Source organism: Muntiacus reevesi, chromosome 22 (genome assembly GCF_963930625.1).
Source record: "Muntiacus reevesi chromosome 22, mMunRee1.1, whole genome shotgun sequence".
In the NCBI taxonomy this organism is placed as follows: domain Eukaryota; kingdom Metazoa; phylum Chordata; class Mammalia; order Artiodactyla; family Cervidae; genus Muntiacus; species Muntiacus reevesi.
The window spans coordinates 39,337,042-39,354,007 of record NC_089270.1 but is presented as its reverse complement, the minus strand read 5'-3'; positions in this window follow the sequence as shown (position 1 = coordinate 39,354,007).

Below are 16,966 nucleotides of genomic sequence, written 5' to 3'. Positions count from 1 at the left end.
AAGTGAAGAAGAACTAAAGAGCTTCTTGTTGAAAGGGAAAGAAGAGAGTGAAAAATTTGGCTTGAGGCTCAACATTCAGAAAACTAAGATCATGGCATCTGGTCCCATCACTTCCTGGTAAATAGACGGGGAAACAATGGAAACATTGACAGGCTTTACTTTTTTGGACTTCAAAATCACTGCAGATGGTGATTGCAGCCAGGGAATTAAAAGATGTTTACTCCTTCAAAGGAAAGCTGTGATCAACCTTGACAGCATATTCAAACCAGAAACATTATTTTGTCAACAAAGTTTCATCTATTCAAAGCTATGACTTTTCCAGAGTCATGTGTGGATGTGAGAGTTGGACTATAAAGTAAGCTTAGTGCAGATGACTTGATGCTTTTGAACTGTGACTTTGGAGAAGATTCTTGTGAATCCCTTGGACTGCAAGGAGATCCATCCAGTCTATCCTAAAGGAAATCAATCTTGAATATTCATTGGAAGTACTAATGCTGAAGTTGAAACTCCAATACTTTGGTCACCTGATGCAAAGACCTGACTCACTAGAAAGACCCTGATGCTGGGAAAGATTGAAGGCAGGAGGAGAAGGGGATGACAGAGGAAGAGATGGTTGGATGGCATCACTGACTTGATGGAGGTGAGTTTGAGTAAGCTCTGGGAGTTGGTGATGGACAGGGAAGCCTGGCGTGTTGCAGTTCATGGCATTGTAGAGAGTCAGACAAAACTGAGCAACTGAACTGAACTGAATAGTAGTCAAATTTCTAATCAAGTATCATAGGTATGGTGTATCAAAAAAAATGTAACTCAGGTTGAAGAGGATTCTTCACTTGAGTAAAGAGTGTGTATATTTTGGGGAAGCTATCTGCTTGTTTTTGTTGTATTTGGGATAGTTGCATCACAATATAAGGGGCTTCTCATGTGGCTCAGATATTAAAGAATCTTCCTGCAAAGTGGGAGACCTGGTTTCAATCATTATATAGAAGCATAGTTTTGGTATTCTCTTTATTTGGAAGTATAGTTTTAAAAGAGTTATGAATGCCAGGTTGACCAGAAGCAGTCAGTGCTGTCTTTGTTATATGTTTACATTGTTGTTACTGTTTATTCACTAAGCCATGTCTGACTTTTTGTGACCCCTTGGATTGTAACCCTCAGGCTTATCTATCCATGGGATTTGCCAGGCAAGAATATTGCAGTGAGTTGCCATTTCCTTCTTCAGGGGATCTTCCTGATCCAGATGTCGAACACACATCTTCTGAATGGCAGGTGGGTTGTTTAGCTCTGAGCCATCAGGGAAGCTATGCTAACTTTGGCAAATATCAACTACATTTTCCAAATTACCCTTTCCTATATGACTCTAGATTAGAGTTGACAAAGTGGAGCAAGATTGATATAGAATGGCAGATGCTGTTGAAATCCATGGGCATTGCTGCTAATATTCTGGGTTTCCCTGTGGATTGTAACAGCTGGGTCTGGAGTTCTTTTGGCTCCTGAGTCATCTCCTTCTCTTGCTCTTTGGTTTCCAGAGTAGGCATAACTCCATGAGGAGTGTCCAACTTCTATAGAATATCATCTACTTCGTCAGTGATATAAGTGCTGAAAGATGTCTGTTCCAGTTTTTGTTTCTGGGGCAAGGCTATCCTGGTATGTTCCAATTAATGTCCACCTTCCCCAGAGTGTTGATTCATGGCAACTTCAGGTAGAATATCAGATACAGTGGACAGAGTCTTATAAAAGTTTCTTCAACAGCTCTCACAGTTGTGTAAGGCCTGATCTTTATACCATATTAATTATTTAATATCACTTTTAGTGGCTCTACTTCTCTGATTGACCCCTATCTGATAAAGTATTTCCTCCTTCCAGATTTTGAAAGAATTTGTGTGAAATAGATATATTTTTTAATGATTGATATAATTTACCCATAATATGACCTATACTTCAATATTTTTGTGTAAATTCTTCTTATTACAAATTCAATTTCTTTAATAAGCTTAAAGCTAGTCACATTTTATGTTTCTTTATGAAAATCATGTTTTTCAAAGAGTATTACATTTAACTTATGCTATCAAATTTATTGGTATATAGTTTTTCCTCTTTCAACATTAGCTTTTCAATATCTCTAGGATATAAATGCATGCAATGCTTCATTTGTGATGTTGGTAATGCATTTCCTCTATTTTCCTTTATATCAGACTTGTAAGGGGTTTGCTATTTTAATATATATTTTTTAAAATTACCAACTTTATCCTTTGTTAGTGTTCTCTGTTTTCTATTGGTTTTCAGATTAATCTAAATTTCTGCTTTTCATTGTTTTTATTTTTTTCTGTATTTATTTTGTGCTTATTTTTGTAGCTTTCCCTAGTTTCTAAATAGAAACTTTGATCATTGATCTTATATCTTTGTTCATTTTTAACATGATCATTAAAATGAAAACATTTGCTTCAATCATTATTTCAGCTGAGTGCTACAGTTATGAAATATTTTATTTTTGTCATTATTAATGACATCAAAATATTTTAGAATTTCCATTATGCTTAAGTAATTATTCCCAGGCAGTCCAGTTCAGTTCAATGGCTCAGTCGCGTCTGAGTCTTTGTGACCCCATGGACGGCAGCATGCCACCCTTTCCTCTCCATCACAAACTCCCAGAGCTTGCTCAAATCGTGTCCTTCACGTCAGTGATGCCTTCCAACCACCTCATGGTCTGTAGTTCCCTCTTCTTCCTGCCTTCAATCTTTCCCAACATCAGGGTCTTTTCCAAAGAGTCAGTTCTTTGAATTAAGTGACCAAAATATTGGAGCTTCAGCTTCAGCATCTGTCCTTCCAATGAATATTCAGGACTGATTTCTTTTAGGAGTGACAGGTTTGATCTCCTTGAAGTCCAAGAGACTCTCAAAAGTTTCCTCCAGCACCACAGTTCAAAAGCATCCATTCTTTGGCTCTCAGCTTTCTTTATAGTTCAACTCTCACATCCATACTTGACTATAGGAAAAACCGTAGCTTTAACTATATGGACTTTTTAGGGTAAAGTAATGCCTCTGCTTTTTAATACGCTGTCTAGGTTTGTCATAGCTTTTCTTCCAAGGAGCAAATGTCTTTTAATTTCATGGCTGCAGTCTCTATCTATGGTAATACTGAATCTTACCTCATAAGTATCCTTTTCTCAGGAACTTTTATCTGGCCCTGCCTGTTGTCCAAAGTCTGAAAACAAGGACTTGAATGGACTTTGTTCAAGATTAGAGATGTTCATGGTGGGATGACTAGTTTTATACTAGCTATCCCATGATATGAGAAAGCAATAATCCCCTGATGTGTGGTTTTTCATCATGAAAAATAAAATTTATTCATAGGACGATTTGAAAAGATAGAAGAAACACTTTTAGCAAGTTGAAAGAATAAACAAGTAGAAACTTTTACCAAATAGCTTACAGATATGTAGAGTATAAAACTTGTTTACTAATTTTGAAAGTAGCAAACATGCTATCTCTACATACACAGTTTTTTAAGAAATGCTGGGGAATGTTCCCTCTATTTCCAGTTTGTGGAGAGTTTCTAGTAGTGTTGATTATCATTTTAAAAAATGCTGTCTAAAAAAAGTTTGACAACATCTGAGAAAATTTGAATGTAGATTTGATATTAGACAACATGGCACTATTGTTGACAATATGGCACATTCTTAGGATTTGGTATGTTGTTAAATTTTTAGCTTCAGCATGCAGCAAATATTGAGTGAATGGTCATATTATTTCTAGATTTCTTTCTAAATGATTCAGATTTATGTTTACATATGTGTGTGTATGTGTGTTTATATATATATATATATGTGGGGAGGGCAGTGTGTGTATCTAAATCAACTCTGAAACAGTGCTAATACATTTTTACTCAACATAGAGAATAAATGAGAACAGTTCGTCTTTACTTTGTATTTTTTTTAAGTCTATTACAAAAATTCCCCAAAAAATATTGGAAAAAGGAATTATGAAAAGTAAACCCCTAAGACTTCGACATTATTTCACATAATTCCTAATATATTCTGAGGCCTAGAATAGTGCTTGAAACAGAGTAGGTGCTCAGTAAATATTTGTTGACAAAAATAATTACTGAGTTAATCTGCTATAGTCCTTTTATATGTGTTTAATTATGAAAATAAAATGCATTTTACCATTGAAAAGTTAGTAATAAAGCTAAGTTTTAGAATATAACTATTACTATACATGCAAAGGAACAGGAAATGGCAACCCCCTCAAATATTCTTGCCTGGAAAAATCCCATGGACAGAGGAGCCTGGCAGGCTATAATCCATGGCATCACAAAGAGTCAGACACTTCTGAGCAACTGAGCACACATACCTATAAAACTGTGGTTATTTTATTTATTAAACATTTTATTATTTTTATTATAATAACCGTTATTGTGCTGTCATCGTGTCCTTTGGTCTCTACAAAAATCCTCTAATATGTAATATTTAGATACACTCTTTACATCTGAAGAGACAAAGGATAACTTGTCTTAATGCTGTGTGATTGTAATTTCGAGGCTTGCCTGGTGGGTCAGATGGTGAAGAATTTGTATGCAATGCAGGAGATCCACATTTGATTCCTGGATCGTGAGGATCCCCTGGAAAAGGGAATGGTTACCCACTCCAATATTTTTGCCACATAACTAGTAAGTGGTAAATCTCAGACTCCATCCAAACCATTTTGACTCTGTCACTATTTTACTTTTTATCACATAACGCTGCTACTTCCTAAGCCTGTGTTTATTTTATTTTAAAACCAGGCAAATTCAGCTCACAAAGAATGCTTGACTTGAAACTTATAGAAAAAAAAGTTATATTTATTCTTGACAGGGGAAATATGTTTGAGCATTTAAGATGTGAACCCTTATTTAGCTGTGGCTCCTATGCTGTAGAAGTCAATGTCAACAGAGTCTACAATTACTTTACCCATTTGTCTCATTTGACTGACAGTAATTGAGTTTGCTAAAGCTTAGGAATATTTTATCACCATAAGGGAGTCCTCTCTTTTCACTGCTTAGAATCTCCTGCTGCTCTAAATGATGGAAGTGAAAGGGACATTTTTATTGTGGTTCTTTACATGTAATTTTTACTTTCAACCCACTGAGGTTTAATTTATGGAAATCAATAGCTTTCACCAGAACACTACTGTAAGTGGACAATCAGCAACATAAAGATTCATTTTAAATCAGAACTGAAAAATAATATAATTCTCCTGAAATTCTTATGTATATATTATTTCACACAATGAAGATTAGAGAACTGAAACCATGAGAAAAAACAAAAGAAACCATCTTAAAGATAAAAGGCTCTCCTCACACCAAGTGAATATCACTTGTTGATTAACAGCTATGAAAGTACCAATGTACAATAGTACAGACATTATTTTCTTCTTTTGTGGATGTTTTGCTGACTATTTTATTGCACAATAAATTCACTGTCCATTGGCACATTCATACTTAGATGGAAACTTCAAATAAATATTTTTCATTTATCACTTTTTGCTACTGGTATTCAGTACTCACCTCTCATTTTTATACTCATTACTCTAAAAAGAGTAACACCTAAACAGTGTCTACTCAAGAGTTAAAAGAGTCAGACTCAATTACAAGCCTAAAGGAGGTTTAGATATACTAGTTATAAGAATTACCTAAGGGAGCTCTGTCAAACTGAAATATCAAGAAGACTGGAAAAATAGATATTTTTTTTTTGAATTTTCATACTTAAGTTTTAATTAATATAAACACAGAACTTCTCTTTTGTAATAAGGATCATTGATATTCCATATATTCTATCATTTCATGGTCACAGCCTATATGACCAAATTACATGCAAGAATGAATGGGCCGGATCATACTCACCATAATTACAATTTAACACACTTTACTGTACTGGACAACTCATATAGAATTAAAGTAGTTACAAAATAACTGCATATTTTAGTAGGGAAAATGTATATGGTATGATCTAAAAAAGAAATGCCCAATCACAACTAGAAATTTGAATTTACATATTGATTTATATTTGGTGTATATTTATTTATTACTTTTTAATTACTTAATTTATTTATTTTACTTTACAAAATTGTATTGGTTTTGCCAAACTTTGACTTGAATCCACCATGGGTGTACATGTGTTCCCTATCCTGAGCCCCCGTCCCACCTCCCGCCTCCTCCCATCCCTCTGGGTTATCCCAGTGCACCAGCCCCGAGCATTCTGTATCATGCACTGAACCTGGACTAGCAATTCATTTCACAAATGATAATTTACATGTTTCAATGCCATTCTCCCATATTATCCTGCCCTCACCCTCTCCCACAGAGTCCAAAAGACTGTTCAATACATCTGTGTCTCTCTTGCTATCTCGCATATAGGGTTATCATTACCAACTTTCTAAATCCCATATATATGTGTTAGTATACTGTATTGGTGTTTTTCTTTCTGGCTTACTTCACTCTGTATAATAGGCTCCAGTTTCATTCACCTCATTTAGAACTGATTCAAATGTATTCTTTTTAATGGCTGAGTAATATTCCATTGTGTATATGTATCACAGCTTTCTTATTCTTTCGTCTGCTGATGGGCATCTAGGTTGCTTCCATGTCCTGGCTATTATAAACAGTGCTGCGATGAACATTGGGGTGCACGTGTCTCTTTCAGATCTGGTTTCTTCAGTATGCCCACTTGTATGCATACACACTGGGCATCCCACTGTGTATGCCCAGCAGTGGGATTGCTGGGTCATATGGCAGTACTATTTCCAGTATTTTTAAGGAATCTCCATACTGTTCTCTATAGTGGCTGTACTAGTTTGCATTCCCACCAACAGTGTAAGAGGGTTCCCTTTTCTCCACACCCACTTCAGCATTTTTGCTTGTAGACTTTTGGATATCAGCCATTCTGACTGGCGTGTAATGGTACCTCATTGTGGTTTTGATTTGCATTTCTCTGATGATGAGTGATGTTGAGCATCTTTCCATGTGTTTGTTAGCCATCTGTATGTCTTCTTTGGAGAAATGTCTGTTTAGATCTTTGGCCCATTTTTTGATTGGGTCTTTTATTTTTCTGGAATTGAGCTGCAGGAGTTGTTTGTATATTTTTGAGATTCATTCTTTGTCCCTTGCTTCATTTGCTATTATTTTCTCCCATTCTGAGGGCTGTATTTTCACCTTACTTATAGTTTCCTTTGTTGTGCATAAGCTTTTAATTTTAATTAGGTCCCATTTGTTTATTTTTGGTTTTATTTCCAATATTTTGGGAGGTGGGTCACTATTTGCAAATGACATGATCCTCTACATAGAAAACCCTAAAGACTCTTCCAGAAAATTACTAGAGTGAATCAATGAATATAGTAAAGTTGCAGGATATAAAATTAAAACATAGAAATCCCTTGCATTCCTATACACTAACAATGAGAAAACAGAAAGAGAAATTAAGGAAACTATTCCATTCACCATTGCAACGAAAATAATAAAATAGGAATAAATCTACCTAAAGAAACAAAAGGCCTACATATATAAGACTATAAAATACTGATGAAAGAAATAAAAGAGGATACAAACAGATGGAGAAATATACCGGGTTCTCAGGTCAGAAGAATCAATATAGTGAAAATGAGTATACTACCCAAAGCAATCTATAGATTCAATGCAATGCCTATCAAGCTACCAACAGTATTTTTCAGATAACTAGAACAAATAATTTCACAATTTGTATGGAAATACAAAAAACCTCGAGTAGCCACAGCAATCTTTAGAAAGAAGAATGAAACTGGAGGAATCAACCTGCCTGACTTCAGGCTCTACTACAAAGCCACAGTCATCAAGACAGTGTGGTACTGACACTAAGACAGAAATATAGATCAATGGAACAAAATAGAAAGCCCAGAGATAAATCCACGCACCTATTGGCACCTTATTTTTGACAAAGGAGGCAAGGATATACAATGGAGAAAAGACAATCTCTTTGACAAGTGGTGCTGGGAAAACTGGTCAACCACTCGTAAAAGAATGAAACTAGAACATTTTTTAACACCATACGCAAAATAAACTCAAAATGAATTAAAGATCTAAGTGTAAGATCAGAAACTATAAGACTCCTAGAGGAAAACATAGGCAAAACACTCTCTGACATAAACCACAGCAGGATCCTCTAAATATAAATTTAAATATGGGTACATATTTTCTTGCCTTTTATAGTTTCCCAACATGTGTGTTGTAATATGTGGTATAAAATTAGATAATCAGGAAGAATATCATTCTAATGAATTAGTGGTTGCTAAATAAGTTGAGGGACTTCCTCAAAACAATGATCATATCATATCACTCCCACTTCCTAATGCATATCATGTTATAATGTAGGAAAATCTGTATGCATTTTCACATAACAAAATACAAATATAGTGTATAATTTATGAAAGTCCCATATTTCAGATAATTATGTCATTATTAACTGGCATCGACTCCTAAATCAAATGGGGTCTTTGTTACTTAGTCTCATACAATTTTGTCTTCATCCACTTATTAACATGTGATATGCATTAGCTGGGGCTTCTCAGGTGGAAAGTGAAGTCGTCCAACTCTTTGGGATCCCATGGACTGCAGCCTCCCAGGCTCCGTCCATGGGATTTCTCAGGCAAGAGTATTGGAGTCGGTTGCCACAGTGGTAAATAACCTGCCTGCAAATGCAGCAGACATAAGAGATGCAGGTTCAATCCCTGGGTCGGGATGATCTGTTGGAGGATGGCATGGCAACCCACTCTAGCATCCTTCCCTGGAGAATCCCATGGACAGAGGAGCCTGGAGTGCTACAGTCCATGAGGTCACAAAGAGTTGGACATGACTGAAGTGACTTAGCATGCCCACATGCACATATTAACAATTTATTATTTTCAATGCGCATTTATGTCTCCCTAGACCATAGCTCTTTGGGTTATGCACAGTTAAATCCTAGTGTTTAGTGCAGGGCTTAGCACAAAATGAGGAACTTAATAAATGTTTGTTAGATGATGACTGAGTCAATAAATAAATAAAAAATCTCATCTAATAAGAAAAAGAGAAAAAATAATTTTGGAGACAATCACTAAAATCATGATTGATTTTGTTTATGCTATAAGTCTTCCCACTAATAATAAATAAAAATTTAATTTATTTACTGATTATCTGCAGCTGACTTCGAGTTTCAATAGCTTTAATGATAAGTAGCTGTGACAGAACCTGTCTAGCCCTCAAAGCCTGAAATATTTATCATCTAGTCTTCATTTGCAGTAAGAGTTTGCTGGCCTTTGCTAGCTGCATGTTGAGAGAATATTTAAAAGAAAGTAGCTCTAAATTTTGTCAAAGTCTCCCAAGTATTTTCTAAGATCTGTAAATTGTTAATTAATAGGTTTTTAAGAATAAACATTTTCAAAATAACTTTCTCAATGCACAGTCTGTATGTTAATTTATAAGGTAATATCACAAATCTAAGCAGTTTGGTAAAAAAGTATGAATCATTTACAGGACACTACTACTCTATTGTTGACTTTATTCTTATTTTGAAATTTATCTTAAAAACAAGACTAAAAGCTGATAATTACATACATAAAAATGCTTATTACAATATCATTAATAAGTGATACACCCAGGTATGTTTGCCTATAGCCAGAATACTACTTATGATGCTTTTACTTAATCAACTATTGTAGAATTAAAAACGTGAAAATTACATAACAAATAACCCATAACTAAAGAAAAGAAGACAAAAGTGTATACAAACTATATATGATGAGGAACAAAAATGTAAAAAGTCAAAGGATAACAGGTAATTTTTTTTTCCATTGGCATATAGTGTTTTGTGTTCAGGTAGTTATTTTTTAACATGTTGGAAATATCACTTTTATATTAGTGTTTCTTTAAAAAGCTTCACAAAAAAATGAAGTACAAAATAATGTTTATAGTTGAGTCTGAAGAATTACTTGTATATGAATTATTGGAAGATCTCAACCACAGTATATAAGAAACTCTTAGAATGTAAAGGTTGGAAATAAGGGTTGATTTCACTTATATTACAGAGGAAAAAAATAAAGTATAAATACGGTTATGTGACTTGGCTGAAAGAAAATTACTTGTTAGTAGCTAAAAATGATCTATATCTGAAACTTGCTGCAATTCTGTCAGGTGTCCTTATAACAAATATCATTTGCTGTTGGTGTCATTTTAATAAATACATGTTATAGAAAAATATTTACAATTTCTTTGTTATTCATTCTTATATAAGTGATTTTTTTGGTTTCTATTTTTAATAGAAAATTTTGGATGTTTTTAGCTTTAGGCAAATCATAAAAAATAAGCACTGAAATCTATTAACATAAGCAACAATAATACCAGATTACTCCTTTATTTCAGTTTCTATATATGCCTGTCAATTGTTTTGATTTTGGGAAAGACAGCATTTAATACCTCCTCTCTTTATCTGTAAAACAGAAAATTATCTTTACTCTCAAAGAAGTGTTTTAAAGAATGCACAGTCATATATTGAACAACACTGTCGAAAATTCATTATTTTAGTATATTTAAACATTTAATTCTATAGGACACTAATACAAAATGGTTTAAGAGAAATAAAGAATTTTATATTTTAAAATTGTAAATCTTTTAAACAGTCATATTTACTTGTCATTTGACAACACTATGCTGAATATATCAAATATAGGATGCACTTAAATTTTAAAATAGCCCTATTTTATGTTCTATATATGTATTTATTTGTAATATTCATTAATTCAAAAATAGTTTAAGACAGTTCACAAGAATATATACACAAAAAGTTTAGTTGCAACATAATGGAGGAAGAGATGTCTAGGGAAAATAGAAGCCAGAATTAAGATTAAAACAGAAAATATGGCTTAGAGTAATGGATGATAAATTTGAATCTAAGTTCACTAACTTCCAAGGAAAATATAGAAACAGGTCAGTTACAAAATCTGTAATATTTATAAAAGCTAAAGGCAAACAGTTGATGAAAAACACAATTGTGTCTTATATAGATACCAGATGGATTCTCTCATGCTTTTTCCAGTGAAAAATAAAGTGGAAATAACATCCTCAATAGGTATTGTTAAAATAAATATAGGAAGTAGTATATATATCCAAAAGTTAATTCTTAATCTATGCACCAAGGTTTAACAAAAGATGCCAAAGAAGTGAACCAGATTTTAATCTTTTTGACAATTTGTATTATCTACTGAGAGATTTTAGAATGTCCAGAATAGTAGACATTTAATTCAGAAAATCTCTTTGTGTTTATCTCACTTGAAATTTATACTATGAAAAGTGACAGTAAATTTGAAGTTGTACTCCTGACAGATTCCTAAAATTCACAAAATATCAGTTCCTAATAAATGTTATCACCACATGTCTTAAAAGTGAACTAAGTTGAAAAAGAATTTGGCATTCACTTATAAAATTGACCTGTTGAATGAGAATCTGTGACTTAAAAGCTCACATTGCCTTTTCTAAGAAGTGAATAAATAAAATAGCCATAGGAAAGTCTAAGATTATCTCAAATAACTAATTCTTAGTAAATGCAAAAAAAAAGTTTTTTTCAGAAAGTAAAATAAACAGACAACAATAAATGCCCATCTTTACACTAAGTTCACATATGCAAATCACATTAAGAAAATGTCTTTTGGAAAAATAAAACTTTCTAATGATCCCCACAATGGTATCTGGTTAAAAATTCATGCCTGGTCACAGAAAAGAAATGATTACATAATATTATTAACTACCAGCAATTAAAAGCTACAGTGAGATGGGCATCAGGTAACCTTGATAACCTTGAGTTAGAAAAGTTGATTATCAGTAAAAGATGATTATAGTAACTTTTCTGTGTGAGTTTGCTAAACTTCACCCACTGTTTCACCCAACCCTGGATCCACATTCTTTGCAATGTGACTTCACAAAACTTCTCACCATGATATGATGTTTATTCTCTCATCCTTTCAACTTGATTGGTCTTTTGATTTACTCAAATAGGAGGCAGTAAAAGTTTCAGTTCCATTTCTGAGCATAGGCCTCAGGAGATCCTACACAATTCTATTTCATCTTTGTAACCTGCACTGCCATGTGAAGAAGCCTGCACTAGACTCTTGGATGACGAAACAAGGGTGGACTGGTTATTTCTGTTATTCCAGAAGATACCTAGTTATACATCAGACATGACTGACGCCTCCCTTAACAAATCATATTCAGGCTACCTACAGCTTACCAGTTGACCACAGACACATGAGAAATCATTCAAGCTTGGCCAAGAGCAGATAAGTCAAGCAACTGATCTATACTCTTTCGAGCATCATGTGTGTGTGTGTGTGTGTGTGCTCAATCATGTCTGACTCTTTGTAATCACACGTAGTGTAGCTCGTCAGGCTCTTCTGTCCATGGAATTTTTCAGGTAAGAGTACAAGAATTGGTTGCCATTTCCTCCTCCAGGGTATATTCTTGACCCAGGATTGAACCCCATCTCCTGCATTGGCAAGTAGATTCTTTACCAACTGAGCCACCTGGAAGTCCATGAGTAAGAATATATGTTTACTATTGAAATCTGCTGAGGATTTGGGGATGCTTTGTTACCTAGCAATAGCTAACTGATATGTGTCTTTTCCAACAATGAAAAGGAAATATTTTGTATTGAATATTTTTCCATGGGGTATTAAATGATTTTGAGTAATTGATTATATAAGGCCATGTAACTAAAACATAATTTAGAAGATTGTTTTGTCTCTTCTTTTTTTGTATTTTCCTTTCCTTATTTAGGGTACTCCCTGGTGGCTCAGAGGTTAAAGCATCTGCCTGGAATGAGGGAGACCCAAGTTTGATTCCTGAGTTGGGAAGATCCCCTGGAGAAGAAAATGGCAACTCACTCCATTACTCTTGCCTGGAGAATCCCATGGAGGGAGGAGCCTGTTGGCTACAGTCCGTGGGGTCTCAAAGAGTTGGACACGACTGAGCGACTTCACTTTCACTTTCACACTTTCACTTTCCTTATTTAGGAGAATATGGATTGTGGATGACATAAAATTGTGAAGAAAACAAACAAACAGAAAAAAGGAATATTAGAACACATTCCTGTTTTATTCAACTTGGAGTCCTGATAGAACTTTTTTGAAAATCACTTTGCTAATTTCTTGCTAACTTCATCTGTATACACTCATTTTAGATACACACCAAATAGGCATAGCCCTGTCTACAGCATTCAATAACCTCTATTTGACCTCATGTCAGACCTTCAGTTGTGTTGTTCCCTCAATATGAAATAGTCTTAACTTTATTTTATTTAATTTTTACCTCTTCTTTAGAATCCAGTTAAAAAATTGAGCTTTTCAAAAATGTTTATGCTCAGTACTGCTTTACTAAGACCTTTTTCTCTTCTTTTCTTTCTTTCTTTCTTTCTTTTTTTTTTTTTTTTTTGCATGATAAGTATTCTTGTTCTGCCATGGAACTCTGAATGTGATATGATCATGGTGTCCATGACAATTTTTAATTTGATCTTCATATTGTGTTCTACTTATAGACCAATATCTTTAAGGGTTGAGAACATTTTTCAATAATATTTTACTACCAATATTTTGCTAATAGAAAAGTGTCAAATTCACAATGAGTGCTCAGTAACTATTTATAAAATATGTGAATTAAAGATTAATTTAATATTACACTTTCTTAGTGACTGTTTTAGAGTATGTTCCACATCATACTAAGTAGGAAAACATGTAAATCATGTATTGTTAATGCGAGCTGGAATAAAATATAAATCCAAAAAATATCAGTGCTTTAATATAATGGATTATTTCTCATTCATAAAGGATGAAAACGTGTGTCCCTGGTTGGCATGTAGCCTCACGGAAGTTACAGTTCCTCAACTCTGGCTCTGTTAACATTTTTGACCTATATAAGTTTTTCTTATGGTAGACTCTTTCTATATGTTGTATAACAGTATCTGCAGTCTCCACCAACTAAATTCCAATAGCACCTTCCTAGTTATGATGACTAAAAATATCTCCATAACTTGCCAAATGCCCCCTAAGGAACAAAATTCGCCCCAGGGCAGCACGACTGATATAAATGATTACAAGGAACCATGTTACTTCAATCCATGACTACAGTGTCTTCAAAACATGGCTTCCAGGTTATCCAAGCTCCTATGCTTTAAGACGCAAAGGAACAGAGCAGAAGAACCAAGTATGAGAGAATTCTACGGCCAGTGCATGAAGGTGGCACAACTTCCTTTCACTCACATTCCACTGGACATGCTCAGTCACATTGGCTATTGTCATTCAGTCACTACGCCATGTCCGACTCGTTGCAACCCCAGGAACTACAGCACACTAGGTTCCCCTGTGCTTCACTATCTCCCAGGGTTTTCTCAAATTCATGACCATTGAGTTGGTGATGATAGCTAACCATTTCATCCTCTGCTGTCCCCTTACCCTTTGCCTTCAATCTTTCCCAGCATCAGTTTTGGCAATGCTCTTGTAATGCTCTACTGACTTTTCCAAAGAGTTGTCTCTTAGCATAAGGTGACCAAGGTATCAGATCTTCAGCTTCAGTGTCCGTCCTTCCAATGAATATTCAGGACTGATTTCCTTTAGGATTGACTGGTTTGATCTTGCTGTCCAAGGGACTCCCAAGAGTCTTCTCCAGCACCACTGTTCAAAAGAATCAATTCTTCACTGCTCATCTTTCTTTATAGTCCAACTCTCACATCTGTACATGACTACTGGAAAAACCTTAGCTTTGACTATACAAACTTCTGTCAGCAAAATGATGTCTTTGCTTTTTAATATGTGGTCTAGGTAGGTTATAGATTTCCTTCCAATGAGCAAGTGTCTTTTATAAAATTCCATGGTTGCAGTCACTATTCGCAGGGATTTTGGAAACCAAGAAAATAAAATCTGTTAGTTTCCACTTTTTCCCAATCTATTTACCGTGAAGTTATAGGACCAGATTTTCCCTGGTGGCTCAAATGATAAAGCATCTACCTGCAATGTGGGAGACCCGGGTTTGATCCCTGGGTTGGGAAGATCCCCTGGAGAAGGAAATGGCAACCCATTCCAGTATTCTTGCCTGGAGGATCCCATGGACAGAGAAGCCTGGCGGGCTGCAGTCCGTGGGGTCGCAAAGAGTCATACATGACTGAGCGACTTCATTTTCCTTTCCTTTTATGGGACCAGATGCCATGATATTAGTGTTTTGAACGTTGAGTTTCAAGCCAGGTTTTTCACTCTTAACTCTAACTTTCCTCAAGATGCTCTTTAGGTCCTTTTCATTTTCTGGTACTAGAGTGGTATCATCTGTGTATCTGACATTGTTGATATTCCCTGGGCAATCTTGATTCCATCTTGTGAGTCATCCAACCTGGTATTTTGCAAGCTATACTCTCTATATGGGGCTTCCTTGGTGGCTCAGTGATAAGGAATCTGTCTGCAATGCAGGAGACTTCCTGCAATGTGGTAGACATGGGTTCAACCCCTGGGCTGGGAAGATCTCTGCAGAAGGAAATGACAAGCCACTCCAGTATTCTTACCTGGGAAATCCCATAGAGAGAGGAGTCTCAACAGCAAGAGTCTGTGGGGTCCTATGAGTTGGGCACAACTCAGCGACTAAACCACCACTGCTACCCTCTATATAAGTTAAATAAGCAGGGTAACAATATGCAGCCATGTCATACTTCTTTCTCAGTTTTGAACCAGTCACTTGTTCCATGTAAGGTTCTAATTGTCGTTTCTAGTTGTTGGTTCTTCACCCACATATAGGTTTCTCAGGAGATGGTTAAAGTTCGATGTCCAGTTCTAACTGTTGCTTCTTGATCTGCATACAGATCAGGCAGGTCAGGTGGTCTGGTATTTCTATTTCTGGAAGAATTTTCCACAGTTTGTTGTGATCAACACAGTCAAAAGCTTTGATATAACCAATAAATCAGAAATAGATGTTTTTTCTGGAACTCTCTTGCTTTTCCAATAATCCAGTGGATGTTGATCTCTGGTTCTTTTTGCCTTTTCTAAATCTAGCTTGAATATCTGGAAGTTCGTGGTTCACATACTCTTGAAGCCTGACTTGGAGAATTTTGAGCATTACTTTGCTAGCGTGTGAGATAAGTGCAATTGTGCAGTATTTTGAGCATTATTTGGGATTGCCTTTCTTTGGGATTGGAATGAAAACCGACCCTTTCCAGTCCTGTGGCCACTGCTGAGTTTTCCCAATTTGCTGGCATACCGAGTGCAGCACTTTCACAGCACCATCTTTTAGGATTTGAAATAACTCAACTGGCATTCCATCACCTCCACTAGCTTTGTTCATAGTGATATTTCCTAAGGCCCACTTGACTTTCCATTCCAAGAAGTCTGGCTCTAGGTGAGTAATCACACCATCGTGACTATCTGGCACTTGAAGAACTTTTTTGTATAGTTCTTCTGTGTATTCTTGCCACTTCTTAAAAATCTTATGCTCCTGTTAGGTCCATATGATTTCTGTCCTTTAATGTGCCCATCTTTGCATGAAATGTTTCCTTGGTATCTCTAATTTTCTTGAAGAGATTGCTAGTCTTCACCTTTTTATTGCTTTCCTCTATTTCTTTGCACTGACCACTGAGGAAGGCTTTCTTATCTCTCCTTGGTATTCCTTGGAACTCTGTTTTCAAATGGGTATATCTTTCCTTTTCTCCTTTGTCTTTTACTTCTCTTCTTTTCTCAGCTGTTTGTAAGGCCTCCTCAGACAACCATTTTGACTTTTGTCATTTCTTTTCCTTAGGAATGTTTTTGATCACTGCCTTCTGTACAATGTCAAAAACCTCTGTCCATAGTTCTTCAGGCACTCTGCCTATCAGATCTAATCCCTTGAATCTATTTGTCACTTCCTTTGTATAATCCTAAGGGAATTGATTTATGTCATACCTGAAAGTTTTAGTGGTTTTCCCTAC